The following is a 16005-nucleotide window of genomic DNA, read 5'->3' on the forward strand; positions in this document are numbered from 1 at the left end:
AGAGACAACGGCACAGAGGCTCTCGTCACATGGCTGTGCAGGGGGGCGCCCCAGAGAACAAAAAGGGGTTAGTATCCAGGATATAAATAGAGAACCCGTAAAACCCAACCACAAAAAAAATAAAAAATTCAAAAATGGGCAAAGGACCTGAATAGTCCTTTCTCCAAAGAAGATATACAAATGGTCAATAAGCTCATGAACAAATGCTCAACATGACTAATCACTAGGGAAATGCAGATGAGAACCACAATGAGATACCCCCTGACACCCATTAGGATGGCTACTAACAACAACAACAACAGAAAACAACAAGCACCTGGTGAGGATGTGGAGAATTTGGAACCCTTGTGCACTGTTGGTGGGAATGTAAAATGGTGCAGCCACTATGGAGAACAGTATGGAGGTTCATCAAGTACACTTACCATGTGATCCAGCAATCCTACTTCTGGGTACATCCCCAAAGGAATTGAAACCAGGGTCTCAAAGACATACCTGTACACCCACGTTCATTGCAGCACTATTCACAACGGCTAAAACATGGAATAAACCCAGCTATCCACTGACAGATGAATGGATAAAGAAAAGGCAGCGTATATAGACACTGGTATTTTTTCAGCCTTCATAAGGAATGAGGTACTTGATAGATGCTAGAGCATTGATGAAACTTAATGACGTTATGCTAAATGAAATAAGACAAATACTGTATGATTCCACTTATATGAGGTACTCTGAGGGGTCAAAATCAGAGAGCCAGAAAATATAATGGTGGTCAGCCGGGCGGGGGGGAATGGGTGCTGAAATTCAGGCTTCGGATGTCAGACCCGGGGAGAAAACTTGAGTTGATTGTGCGGAAACAGCCTGGGGGGTGGGGCTGGAATCTGGTGCAACTGCAACTGAGGGTGTACGCAGAGGAAGCCTGGGTTGCCTTGGAGGCCGGGCACCATTGTTCGGGGGGTGCGTGAGAAGAGGAGCGGGACCTGCAATTGTAGCCTCTTCCCCTGCGTGTGGGATCGCAGAGAGCGGCACATGGACTGCCCGGGCTCCAGGATTGGTCGCGAGCCACCTCCACTCCCATTGCATACTCCGGGGGTGTGCCTAAGCTGCCACCACTGTCGAGAAACCCAGGACCGGTCACCAGTCGCCGCATCTGCACACCCCTAGCAAGGGGAAAACAACCAGCACACACTAAGGAAAGAGCTGACAGGTATCCATACTAAAAACAGCCCTGGTACCAAATATATGAAACCCACAGGAGCTACACAGGGATGCCCCCACATGTAAACAGCCCTCCAAAACCACAGTAGATAACTGTTTCTCCTAAACACACAGAGTAAGAGAAATAAGAAGAAGAGGAACCACTCCCAGTTAAAAGACAAGAGAATTCTGCTGAAAGAACCAATAACACACACCTCTTCACTCCAATAGACACTGATTTCAAAAAGGAAATTAAGGAATTAAGAAAGGCTATCGGGGACTTCCCTGGTGGCGCAGTGGTTAAGAATCTGCCTGCCAATGCAGGGGACACAGGTTCGAGCCCTGGTCGGGGAAGATCCCACATGCCATGGAGCAACTAAGCCCGTGCGCCACAACTACTGAGCCTGCACTCCAGAGCCCGCGAGCCACAGCTACTGAGCCCACGTGCCTAGAGCCCACGCTCTGCAACAAGAGAAGCCACCGCAATGAGAAGGCTGCACACTGCAACGAAGAGTAGCCCCCGCTCGCCGCAACTAGAGAAAGCCCACGCACAGCAACAAAGACCCAACGCAGCCATAAATAAATAAATAAATACATTAAAAAAAATAAAAGAACGGCTATCGACAGAAATGCAGAGTACTATAAAAAAGAAACAAACTCTGAAGGGTACCAAAAAAATTTAGAAAATTCATTTGCAGAGACAAAAGCTGAGCTAAAGGCAATGAATAGCAGAATGAATAATGCAGAAGAATGAATAAGTGAAGGTAGAACAATGGAAATGAGGAAATGACCCAATCAGAAAAGCAGAGAGAAAGCCAAATGAAAAAAAAAAAAAAAAAGATAGCAATATAAGAGGCCTATGGGAGAATATAAAGCGTGCCAATCTACACATAATAGGGATTCCAGAATGGAAAGACAGAGAAAAGGGCATCACAAATGTATCTGAAGAAATTACGGCTGAAAACTTTCCAAATCTAAAGAAGGAAACATATCCAGGTAGAGGAAGCACAGAGGGTCCCAAACCAGGTAAACCCAAACAAACCTACACCAAGACATATTATAATAAAAATGGCAAAATTTAAAGATTAAGAGAGGATTCTAAAGGCAGCAAGAGAAAAACAAAGAGTTAGTGACAAGGGAACCCCCATTAGGCTATCAGCTGATTTCTCTACAGAAACACTGCGGGCCAGAAGGGAGTGGCAAGACAGAGTCAAAGTCCTGAAAGGGAAAAATCTGCAACCTAGCACATTCTACCCAGCAAGATTATCATTTAGAATAAAGGAGAGAGAAAGAGTTTCTCAGACAAGCAAAAACTAAAAGAATACAGCAATACTAAACCTATCCTAAAGGAAATACTGAAAGGTCTTCTCTAAATAGAACAGAACGAAGAATCTACAGGAAAGAGAAAAATCACAATTGGAAAGTAAATCACTTAAATAAGCCAGTACACAGATTTTTAAAAAATCAGAAAATTTCTGGGGAAGTGATGATAACCAGAATGAAGAGCCACAGGATGAAGATGAAGACGTAAAAGGGCATCAAAGTCATAAAACGTGGGGCAGGACAGGAAGAAAGTGTAGACTGTTTTTTCATTTCCTAGAATGTGTTTGAGCCTATATGACTACCAGTCTAAGGCAAGCAGATATAGGAAGGGGTTAACATCCTTGAAAACCAGGGCAACCACAAATCAAAAACATACAATAGATTCACAAAAACCGGTTAAAGAAGAGGACATAAGTATAATACAAGAGAAAATCATCGGGGAATTCCCCGGCGGTCCAGTGCTTAGGACTCCGAGCTCTCACTGCCAAGGGCCCGGGTTCAGTCCCTGGTAGGGGAACTAAGATCCCTCAAGCCGCATGGCATGGCGAAAAAAAAATCATCAAACCACAAAAGGAGAAACAAAAAGTTGTCAATAATTACCTTAGAATGCCAATGGACTAAATGCTCCAATCAAAAGACACAGAGCAGCAGATTGGATTAAAAAAAAAAAAAAAGAGCCTACAATATGCTGCCTACAGGAGACCCACTTTAGGGCAAAGGACACACACAGATGGAAAGTAAGGGGATGGAAAAAGATATTTCATGCACACAAATGACAAGAAAGTGGGGGTCGCAATACTCATATCAGACAAAATAGACTTTAAAACAAAAGCCATAAAGCAAGATAAAGGACACTATATAATGATAAAAGGATCAGTACAAGGAGAGGATATTACACTCGTCAACACATATGCACCTTATATAACAGCACTCAAATACGTAAAACAAATAACAGACATAAAGAGAGAAACTGACAGGAATACAATAATAGTAGTAGTAGGAGACTTTAACACCCCACTCAGAGCTTCTAGACAGAGAATCAGTAAGGCAACAGAGATCCCAAATGACACAATAGAACAGTAAGACTTAGCTGACACTACACCCAAAACAACCAGAATACACATTCCTTTCAAGGGCATATGGCACATTATATAGGACTGACCACATACTAAGGCACAAAATAAGCCTCAACAAATTTCAGAGTATAGAAATTATATCAAGCATCTTTTCTGACCACAATGGCATGAAACTAAAAATTAACCACAGAAAAAGAGATGAGAGCTCTTTTACGTGGTGCCTTGGATGCAGCTGGCCACCTCAGGATGAAGATGAACATTTCTTTCCTGGCCATTGGCTGCCAGAAACTCATTGAAGTGGATGGTAAATGAATACTTCGTACCTTTTATGAGAATCGTACGGCCAAAGAAGTTGCTGCTGACACTCTGGGTGAAGAATGGAAGGGTTATGTGGTCCGAATCAGTGGTGGGAATGACAAACAGGGTTTCCCCATAAAGCAGCGTGTCTTAACCCATGGCCGCATCCGCCTGCTACTGAGTAAGGGACATTCCTGTTACAGACCAAGGAGAACTGGAGAAAGAATTCACAAATCTGCATGGGGTTGCACTGTGGATGCCAATCCGAGTGGTCTCAATTTAGTCTTCGTAAAAAAAAGGGAGAAAAATATTATTGGACTCACTGATACTACTGTGCCTCATCGCCTGGGACCCAGAAGAGCTAGCAGAGGGACTTCCCTGGTGGCTCAGTGGTTAAGAATCCGCCTGCCAACGCATGGGACACAGGTTCGAGCCCTGGGCCAGGAAGATCCCACATGCCGCGGAGCAACTAAGCCCGAGCACCACAACTACTGAGCCTGTGCTCTAGAGCCCGCGAGCCACAACTACTGAGCCCGCGTGCCAAGAGCCCGCGAGCCACAACTACTGAGCCTGTGCTCTAGGACCCACAAGCCACAACTACTGAGCCCACGTGCTGCAACTACTGAAGCCCACGCGCCTAAAGCCCGTGCTCTGCAACAAGAGAAGCCACCTCAATGAGAACCCCGCGCACCACAATGAAGAGCAGCCCCCACTCACCACAACTAGAGAAAGCCCACGTGCAGCAATGAAGACCCAACACAGCCAAAAAATAAAAAATCAATCAATAAATAAAAAGAGCTAACAGAATCCGCAAACTTTTTAGTCTCTCTAAATAAGATGATGTCCACCAGTATGTTGTGAGAAACCCCCTAAACAAAGGTAAGAAATCTAGGACCAAAGCACACAAGATTCACTGTCTTTTTACTCCATGTGTTCTGCAACACAAATGTCGGTGTATTGCTCTGAAGAAACAGCATTCTAGGAAAACTAAGGCAGAGACTGCAGAATATGCTAAACTCTTGGCCAAGAGAATGAAGGAGGCCAAAGAAAAATGCTGGGAACAGAATGTCAAGAGATGGAGGCTGTCCCCTCTGAGAGCTTCTACCTCTGAGAACAGTCAAAAATGAGATGTTCGGACTTCCCTGGTGGTGCAGTGGTTAAGAATCCGCCTGCCAATGCAGGGGACATGGATTTGAGCCCTGGTCCGGGAAGATCCCACATGCCGTGGAGCAACTAAGCCCATGCACCACAACTACTGAGCCTGTGCTCTAGAGCCCGCGAGCCACAACTACTCAGCCCACATGCCATAACTACTGAAGCCTGCATGCCTAGAGCCTGTGCTCTGCAACAAGAGAAGCCACTGCAATGAGAAGCCCGCGCACTGCAACAAAGAGTAGCCCCTGCTCATCACAACTAGAGAAAGCCTATGCGCAGCAATGAAGACCCAACACAGCCAAAAATAAAGTAAATAAATAAATTTATAAAAAAAAAAATGAGATGTTCTAGGAGTTCACTGGTGGCGCAGTGGTAAAGAATCTGCCTTCCAGTGCAGGGGATGCGGGTTCAATCCCTGGTCGGGGAACTAAGATCCCACATGCCACGGAGCAACTAAGCCCACACGCTACAACTACTGAGCCCACGTGCTCTGGAGCCTGTGCGCCACAACTAGAGAGCCCACACACCACAGCTACTGAGCCTGCGCGTTCTGGAGCCCATGCGCCACGACTAGAAGAGAGCCCGCGTGCCACTAGAGAGAAGCCCGTGCGCTGCAACAAAGATCCTGCATGCCACAACCAAGACCTGATGCAGCCAAATAAATAAAATAAAAATTTAAAACAAGAAATAAAACTGAGAAAATATTCATTATCTAACATGAAACTAACCAAATTTTTTTTAAAATGAGATGTTCTAACAAATAAGATCAGACATTAGGAAAAAAAAAAAGAAATGGGAAAAAAACGATAACATGCTACTAAAAAACCAATGGGTCAATGATGAAATCAAAGAGGAAATTTTAAAATACCTTGAAAAAATGAAAATACAACCATACAAAATCAAAAAAAGAAAACAGAACCATCAAAAGCTATGGGATGTAGCAAAAGCAGCTGTTATAGGGAAGTTCATAACAATACAGGCCTTCCTCTAAAAACAAGAAAAATCTCAAAAAACCTAACCTACCACTTAAAAGAATTAGAAAAAGAAGAACAAGCAAAACCTAAATTCAGCAGAAGGAAGGAAATAGTAAAGATCAGAAAAGAAAGAAATAAAATAGAGATTAAAAAAATAGAAATAAGTCAATAAAACCAAGAGTTGGTTCTTTGGAAGGATAAACACGATGGACAAACCTCTGGCCAGGCTCACCAAAAAGAAAAGAGAGAGAACCCAAATAAAATAAGAAATGAAAAAGGAAACATAACAACTGATGCCGCAGATATATAAAAAACCATAAGGGAAAATACTATGAACAAGTGTATGCCAACAAATTCAACAACCTAGAAGAAATGGACAAGTTTCTAGAAACATACAGCCCACCAAAACTGTATCAGGAAGAAATAGATAATTTGAACAGACTGATCACTAGAAGTGAAATAGAATCTGTAATATTAAAAAACTCCCTACAAACACAAGTCCAGGACCAGATGGCCTCACAGGTGAATTCTACCAAACATACAAAAAAGAACTTATACCGATCCTTCTCAAACTCTTCCCCAAAAAATGGAAGAGGAGGGAACACTCCCAAAGACATGCTATGAAGCCACCATCACCCTGATAACAAAACCAGACAAAGACATCACCAAAAAGGAGTTACAGGCCAATATCTCTGAAGAATATAGATGCAAAAATTCTCAAAATATTAGCAAACCAAATCCAACAACACATAAAAAAGATCATACACCATGACCAAGTGTGATTCATCGCAAGTTCACAAGGATGGTTCAACGTATGGAAATCAATGCGATACACCACATAAACAAAAACCACATGATCATCTCGACAGATGCAGAAAAAGCATTTAACAAGATTCAACATCCATTCATGATAAAAATTCTTACCAAAGTGGGTATAGAGGGATCATATCTCAATATAATAAAAACTATTTATGACAAACCCACAGCCAACATAATACTCAATGGTGGAAAGCTGAAAGCCCTCCTGCTAAAAATCTGGAACAAAACAAGGATGCCCAGTCTCACCTCTTCTATTTAGGATTGGAGTCCTAGCCACAGCCATCAGACAAGAAAAAGAAATAAAATGTAAACAAATTGTAAGGGAAGAGGTAAAATTGTCATTATATGCAGATGATATGATACTATATATAGAAAACCCTAAAGACTCCACACAAAAACTACTAGAACTGATAAACAAATTCAGCAAGGTAGCAAGATGCAACATTAACACACAGAAATGGGTCACATTTCTGTACACCAGCAATGAAATATCAGAAAGGGAATTTAAATAAACAATACCTTTTTTTTGGCTGTGCCACCTGGCATGCAGGATCTTAGTTCCCCAACAAGGGATTGAACCCGTGCCCCCTGCAGTGGAAGCATGGAGTCGTACCCACTGGGCTGCCAGGGAAGTCCAACAATACCTTTTAAAATTGCACCCCCAAAAATAAAATACTTAGGAATAAACCTGCCCAAGGAGGTGAAAGACTTGTACACTGAGAACTTAAAACATTAATAAAGGAAATTGAAGCTGATTCAAAGAAATGTAAAGATATCCCATGCTCTTGGATTGGAAAAATTATATTGTTAAAATGGCCATACTACCCAAAGCAATCTACAGATTTAATGTGATCCCTATCAAATTACCCATAACATTTTTCACAGAACTAGAATGAGTAATTCTAAAATTCATATGGAACCATAGAAGACCCAGAATTGCCAAAGTAATCCTGAAGAAAAGGAACAAAGCAAGAGCCATATCCCTCCCAGACTTCAGACAATATTACAAAGCTACAGTAATAAAAACAGCATGGGGGGCTTCTCTGGTGGCGCAGTGGTTGAGAGTCTGCCTGCTAATGCAGGGGACACGGGTTCGAGCCCTGGTCTGGGAGGATCCCACATGCCGCGGAGCGGCTGGGCCCGTGAGCCACAATTGCTGAGCCTGCGCGTCTGGAGCCTGTGCTCTGCAGCGGGAGAGGCCGCGATAGTGAGAGGCCTGGGCCCCGCGATGAGGGGTGGCCCCCGCTTGCCACAACTAGAGAAAGCCCTCGCACAGAAACGAAGACCCAACACAGCCATAAATAAGTAAAATAAATAAATAAATTTAAAAAAAAACAAACAAAAAAAACAGCATGGTACTGGCACAAAAATAGACATATGGATCAATGGAACAGAATAGAGAGCCCAGAAATAAACCCACACACCTACGGTCAATTAATCCTCGACAAAGAAGGCAAGAATATACAATGGGAAAAAGGCTCTTCAGCACGTGGTGCAGGGAAAGTTGGACAGCCGCACGTAAATCAATGAAATCAGAACACACCCTCACACCATGCACAAATGTAAACTCAAAATGGCTTAAAGACTTAAACATAAGACATGACACCATAAAACTCCAAGAAGAGATCACAGGCAAAACATTCTCTGACATAAATCGTACTATTGTTTTCTTAGGTCAGTCTCCCAAGGCAATAGAAATAAAAACAAAAATAAACAAATGAGACCTAATCAAACTTACAAGCTTTTGCACAGCAAAGGAAACGATAAACAAAACGAAAACACAACCTACAGAATGGGAGAAAATATTTGCACGTGATGCAATCGACAAGGGATTAATTTCTAAAAGTTACAAACAGTTCATACAACTCAACAACAACAACAAAAAACAAACCACCCAATCGCAAAAATGGGCAGAAGACCTAAATAGACATTTCTCCAAAGAAGAAATACAGATGGCCGATAGGCACATGAAAAGATGTTCAACATTGCTAATGATTAGAGAAACGCAAATCAAAACTACAATGAGGTACCACCTCACACCGGTCAGAACGGCCATCATTAAGAAGTCTACAATAACAAATGCTGGAGACGGTGTGGGGAAAAGGGAACCCTCCTGCACTGTTGGTGGGAATGTAAATTGGTGCAGCCACTATGGAAAACAGTATGGAGGTGCCTCACAAAATTAAAAGTAGAGTTGCCATAGGATCCAGCAATCCCACTCCTGGGCATATGTCCAGAGAAAACTATAATTTGAAAAGACACATGCACCCCAACGTTCACTACAGCACTAGTTACAATAGCCAAGACACAGAAACAACCAAAAGGTCCACCGACAGATGAACGGAAAAGAAGATGTGGTACATATATACAATGGAATACTACTCAGCCATAAAGAGAATGAAATAATGCCATCTGCATCAACATGGATGCAACTAGAGATTATCACACTAAGTGAAGTAGGTCAGAAAGAGAAAGACAAATACCATATGTTATCACTTATATGTGGAATCTAAAATATGACACAAATGAACCTATCTATGAAACAGAAACAGACTCACGGACATAGAGAACAGACTGGTGTTTGCCAAGGGGATGGGGGCTGGGGGAGGGATGGAGTGGGAGGTTGGGGTGAGCAGATGTAAGCTTTTATATACAGAATGGATAAACAACGTGGTCCTACTGTACAGCACAGAGAACTACATTCAATATCCTATGATAAACCATAATGGAAAAGAATATATAAAAAAGAATATGTATGTGTATGTATAACTGAAACACTCTGCTGTACAGCAGTTATTAACACAACATTGTAAATCAACTATACTTCAATTAAAATACATACACACATAAAGTGGGGGAAAAAAAGGAAGATCTGGGGAATAAAATGCCCATGAATACTCTTAAATGCTCTGACATACTCCTGGGGACACACAAGTCCATGCACATGTGCAGGTCTGTGTGCATGTGTAGGAAATAACTGAGAACATCCCATTTTGTCATTCTGGGTTAACCTTGAGGCCTTGTGGAAGCAGGAGGTAAAGGCCAAGGCAGAACTGTAGCCTGCGGGGATACTGAAGAGCCTTCGGGTAAAGGGTAGATGACTTACTGGATAAAGGCTTTTAAGGAAATCTGTCTAATCATTAGTTGAGTAACGAGCTAAGAGCACAGAGACTTCACAACCCACACGCAACAGGGAGCTCAGACTTTACAGAATTCGTTCAGGAAAGTCACTGAGCACAGCAGCAAGAGCAACCGACAACAGCAACAGCACGAAGTCTGGGGAGTAGGAAACTGATTTCTTGAGTCACCACATTATATTATTTAAAATGTCTACTTTGGGGACTTCCCTGGCGGTCCAGTGGTTAAGACTCCACACTTCCAGTGCAGGGGGCGCAGGTTCGCTCTCTGGTCAGGGAACTAAGATGCCACACAGTGCGGCCCCCCAAAAAAATGAGAAAAAAGAGAAAAAAAAAATGTCTACTTTTGGACAGAAAATTAGGAGACATGCAAAGAAACAAAGTATGGCCCAGAAACTGGGGAACGTTTTTAAAAATCAACTAATAGGGGACTTCCCTCGTGGTGCAGTGGTTAAGAATCCGCCTGCCAATGCAGGGGACACGGGTTCGAGGCCTGGTCTGGGAAGATCCCACATGCCGCGGAGCAACTAAGCCCGTGAGCCACAACTACTGAGCCTGTGCTCCAGAGCCCACGAGCCACAACGACTGAGCCCACGTGCCACAACTACTGAAGCCCGCGTGCCTAGAGCCTGTGCTCTGCAAAAAGAGAAGCCACTGCAATGAGAAGTCCGCACGCGGCAACAAACAGTAGCCCCCGCTCGCTGCAACTAGAGAAAGCCTGCACACAGCAACGAAGACCCAATGCAGCCAACAATAAATAATAAATAAATAAATAAGTGTGTGTGTGTGTGTGTGTGTGTGTGTGTGTGTGTATGTATGTATGTATGTAAATTTATTTTTTTTAAGAATCAGCTAATAGGTGCTATCTCTGAGTAGGCCCAGATGTTAAACATACTAGATAAGTCAGCTTTCATAAATCATGTTCAAAGAACTAAATAAAATTATGTCTAAGGAATTAATATGACAGAATGGTTCTCACCAAACAGAGAATACCAGTAAAGAAAAAAATTATTTCAAAAAGAAAATGGAAATCCCGTGGTTGAAAGTACATTAAATGAATTTGAGCAGGCAGAAGAACAAGCAAACCTGAAGATACGTCAACTGAGATTATCACACGTGAGGAACGGGGAAAAAAACGAATGAAGGAAAATGAACAGTTTCGGAGACCAGCAGGGTATGATCAAGGGTACCGATAATGCTTAAACGGAGTCCTAGAAAGAAAGAGAGAAATGGGAAGAAAGATGGTTAATTTTATGTCAGTTTGGCTAGACCACAGTACATAGAATTTCAGTCAAATATTACTCTAGATGTTTCTGTGAGGGTATTTTTTAGATGTGGTTAACATCTAAATCACTAGAAGTTGAGTAAAGCAGACCATCCTCCATATTATGGAGGTCATGTGAAGGCCTCATCCAATCATTTGAAGGCCTTAACAAAAAATGACTGATGTCCCCCAGTGAGGAGGGAATTCTGCCAGCCAGACTGCCTGAAGACTCAAAATGCAGCATCCCCTGGCCCTGGGTTCAGCCTGCCAGCCTAACCTGTGGATTTTGGACTTGCCAGCCTCCACAGTCAGAGAAACTAAGTCCTAGCAATCGAGCTATCCATCGAACTATATATCTTCTAATGATTCTATTTCCTTGGAGAACCCTAATACATCAGACAAAGACAAAATCAGCTTTTATACGTACAAATAACTAAGGGAAATCATGTCTAAAGAATTAATATGACAGTTAAGAGAACAGTATCTCACCAAAGACAGGGTACCAATAAAGAGAGAGAACAAAAGTTTTTAAAGACACAAGGGGAAATTCCATAATTGAAAAGTACAAAAGCTAAATTTGAGTTGGTAGAAGAAAGAATCAGCAAATTTGGAGACAGATCAATTAGTATGGTTTAATTTGAGGAAAAGAAAAACAGTAAAAATGAACAGAGCCTCAGAGACCTGTTGGTTGCTATCAAGTGTACCAACGTATGCATAGTGGGAATCCTAGATGGAGAGAGAGAATGGAGCAGAAAGAATATCTGAAGAAATAATGGCCAAAAGTTACCCAAATTTAATGAAAAACATTAATCTATCTCCAAGAAGCTCAATAAACTACAAGGACATAAATTCAAAGAGCTCCACACCTAGATGCATCAGAATCTTATTGTCAAAAGCAAAAAACAAAGAATATTGACAGTAGCAAGAGAAATCAGTTCAGGCCACCGGACGGACCCTCAGTAGGATTAACAGTTGACTTCTCATCAGAAACCATGGAGGCCAGGGACTTGCCTGGAGGTCCAGTGGTTAAGATTTCGCCTTCTAGTGCAGGGGGTGGGGGTTCGATCCCTGGTCGGCGAGCTAAGATCCCAAATGCCTCGCGGCCAAAAAACCAAAACGTAAAACGGAAGCAATATTGTAACAAATTCAATAAAGACTTTTTGAAAATAATGGTCCACATAAAAAAAAAAAAAAACTGAAAAAAAAAAAAGAAACCATGGAGGCTAGAAGACAGTGGGATGACGTATTCAAGGTGCTGAAAGACTGTCAACCAGGAATTCTCTACCTGGTGAAACCATCCTTCAAAAAATGAAGGAGAAAGTAGGACATTTCCAGATAAACAAAAACAGAGAACTTATTGCTAGTATATCTGCCCTTCAAGAAATACTAAAAAGAGGCCCTCAGGCTCAAATGAAAATCACTAAATAAAAACTTGAATTCACATAAAGAAATAAAAAACACTGCTAAAGACAACTATACAGGTAAACAAAAGAGTGTAAATGCATTTTTGTTTTAAACTCTTCTGTTTTATTTAAAAGACAACCACATAAAGCAATAATTATAAAACTGTTGATGCATTTACAATGTATAAAGATGTAACTTGTATGTAATCTGCAGCACAAAGGTAGGAAAGAGATAGCTATGTTGGAACAAAGTTTTTGGATACTATTGAAATTCCCTTACTGTTCAATTAAACTAGGTTATTTTAGTTAAGATGTTAATTGCAAGCCCCACACCAATTTTTTTTTAACATATAGTAAAAGAAATGGGAATTTACATGGAATACTAGAAAATATCTAACAAAACAAGGCAGTGGTGGAGGAACTGACAAAGAAAACAGACAACACATAGAAAGAGCAAAATGTCAGAAGTCTTATCAGTAATTACTTTAAATGTACATGAATTAAACTCTCCAATTAAAAGGTAGAGACTGACAGAATTGATTTTAAAAAGATTATGACTCAACTATATGCTACCTACAAGAGACTCAGCAAAAATTGGCAGTCTAGAAAGGAGAACTAGACAGACAACAGTCATAGCTGGAGACTTCATTCCTCTCATTTTTCATAATGGCTGGAGTAAGTAGGCAGAAGATCAACAAGGAAACAGAGGACTTAACACCATAAACCAACGAGACATCTATAGAACACCCCACCCACAACAGCAAAGTATATAGTCTTCTCAAGTGCACACGGAATGTGTTCCAGGAAGGACCATATGCTAGGCCATAAATCAAGGCTGTGTAAATTTAAAAGGACTGAGATAATATAATATAAAGTATGTTCTCCAACCACAATGGAATAAAATCAGAAATCAATAACAGGAGGGAATTTGGAAAATTCAAAAAATATGTGGAAATTAGACATCACACTCATAAATATTCATAGAAGAAATTACAAGGGAAATCAGAAAATACTTTGAGGTAATTTGACAGAAAAAAAAAAATTGAGCTAATTCACCACATAATTAGCAAAAGAAGTAGGTGGGCGGGGTGCCCACTGAGACCCCTGAGCTAGCAAGGCAGCCAGAGCAGGACCTGGGCTGGAGGACCTCCTTGGGGCCAGCACCGTGAACAGAGGCTTCGAGTTCCAGGTGCGATGGAGCAGACACACTTCACCCTTCTCTCCAGCTGAATATAGCACTGAGCCTGCGCAGCATGGCAGCACAGCTAGTGAAGGATGGAGGAGGAAACAGCAGCAAATGCCACGGGGAGATACCAAAACCTGAAGTACTGCTGACCCAGCACTGAGTTCACAACTGTCTTTTCTTCCAGCGTCATCCAGCCTCAACTTAACACAGGCTGAAATCCAGAAGGCAGTAAGTGGCACAGACAGAGATCCAGGAGAAAACTTCCGGCTGGAGGAGTGAAAAGGGGGTCCCTAACGCTCAAAGCGAGCACGGAAATCCCTCTGTTCCTTTTCCCCTCCATCCTCTCATGTGCCAGGTCCAGGCAATTCTGTGGCAGGACTGGCTGCAGCTGGGGTGGGGGCGGGGGTGGGGGGAGGGGGCGGGGGCGGGGGGGAGGGTCAGTATTCTGAGGAAGGAAAACTTCTTCCGCTCAGAGTAGCTCTGAGACCAAGAGGGTGGGGTCAACTCCCGTTGCGTTCTTCCCTCTCTCTCCTCCCACTACGTGGGCCTGGATGTGGACCCAAACATAGTTCAAGCAGAGCAGGGGAACTAGAGGCCCAAGTTTCTGCCCAGAGGATCACAAAAGGGGCGGCGCAGAAAGCACCAGGCGATCGTGGATAGAGAGAGCTCAGGAAAGTGATCCCGTAAAATGTCTTTTTTTACTCCAGGGCTCAGCCCCACTCATACATGCATGGATTTGTTTCTAAATAGCACACTACAAACTCTGGGAACACAGAGACCACGCACACCCAGATCACAAACTGCCATTACGTGATGCACACCTGGGACAGATCAGAAGAAAACCACAAAGGCTCTGAACTGAGTTGACAGTGGAACTACAGCTCACAGAAGCACGTTGGAACTTACCGCTTGAATCTATCCAGGTGGGCTGCCTGATAAAACATAAGTACCCGGGCTTCCCTGGTGGTGCAGTGGTTGAGAATCTGCCTGCCAATACAGGGGACACGGGTTCGAGCCCTGGTCTGGGAAGATCCCACATGCCGCGGAGCAACTGGGCCCGTGCGCCACAACTACTGAGCCTGCGCGTCTGGAGGCTGTGCTCTGCAACAAGAGAGGCCGCGATAGTGAGAGGCCCGCGCACCGCGATGAAGAGTGGCCCCCGCTTGCCGCAACTGGAGAAAGCCCTCGCACAGAAATGAAGACCCAACACAGCCAAAAATAAAAAAATAAATAATTTTTTAAAAAACACAAAAACAAAAAAAAAACCACATAAGTACCTGTCTCCATAGTTTTAAAATAAAGACCCAGGATCTCACACGTCTGGGATACAGTTTAAAAAATTCTTCAGCATATGAAAACCACAAAAATTCAACTCACATAGGAAAAGACAATCAACAGATACCAGTGCCAAAATGGCAAAGATGTTGGAATTATCTGACAAATATGATGTTTATTATGCAAATACTCTCAAGAAGCGATCACGAACGTTCTTCAAACGAATGCTAAAAATAGAACATCTCATAAAAGAAATAAAAGATATCAAGAAAACCCAAGGTGAAATTTCAGAACTGAAAAATAAAGCACAATTAACTCATTGTATAGACTTAACAGCAGAATGGAAAGATTCAGTGAACTTGAAGAGAGATCAATAGACATTATTCAATTTGAACTACAAAGAGAAAAATTAAATTTTAAAAATGAACAGATCCTCAGATACCTGGGGGACATAAACAAAAAGTCTAACATTCATGTGACCGGAGCCCCAGAAGGAGAAGAGAAAGAAGATGGTGCTGAAAATTTTGAGGAAATAAAAGGCTGAAAAACATTCCAAGTTGGGCAAAAGATATAAACTTACAGATTCAAGAAGCTAAGAAAACCCTAAAGAAGACAAACCGAAAGAAAGCCATACCTAAACAAATCATAATCAAACTAGTGAAAGCTAAAGAAAAAGAAACAAACAATCTGAAGAGAAAATTACTAAAAAAATTTCTTTTACAAAAGCTTCGCAAAGAATAAAGTTTTTAGGAATTAGCTTAACCAAGAAGGTGAAAGAATTACACAGTGAAGACTATAAAACACTGCTGAAAGAAATTAAAGAAAACATAAATAAATGGACACACAGCCCATGATCATGGATTGGAAGATTTCATGTTGCTAAGATGTCACGACCACCTACA

The 16005-nt window shown here is 42.1% G+C and overlaps 1 protein-coding gene and 1 pseudogene across 1 annotated transcript in view; one reads left to right on the forward strand and one right to left on the reverse strand.

Annotated features, from left to right (window-relative positions):
• The window catches only part of LOC133078999 (uncharacterized), a 46340-nt gene that overhangs the window by 2578 nt on the left and 27757 nt on the right, over positions 1-16005 (reverse strand). The window lies entirely within an intron of this gene.
• Positions 3840-5017, forward strand: LOC133078251 (small ribosomal subunit protein eS6-like; annotated as a pseudogene).

Source organism: Eubalaena glacialis, chromosome 18, assembly GCF_028564815.1.
Source record: "Eubalaena glacialis isolate mEubGla1 chromosome 18, mEubGla1.1.hap2.+ XY, whole genome shotgun sequence".
Classification (NCBI taxonomy): Eukaryota; Metazoa; Chordata; class Mammalia; order Artiodactyla; family Balaenidae; genus Eubalaena; species Eubalaena glacialis.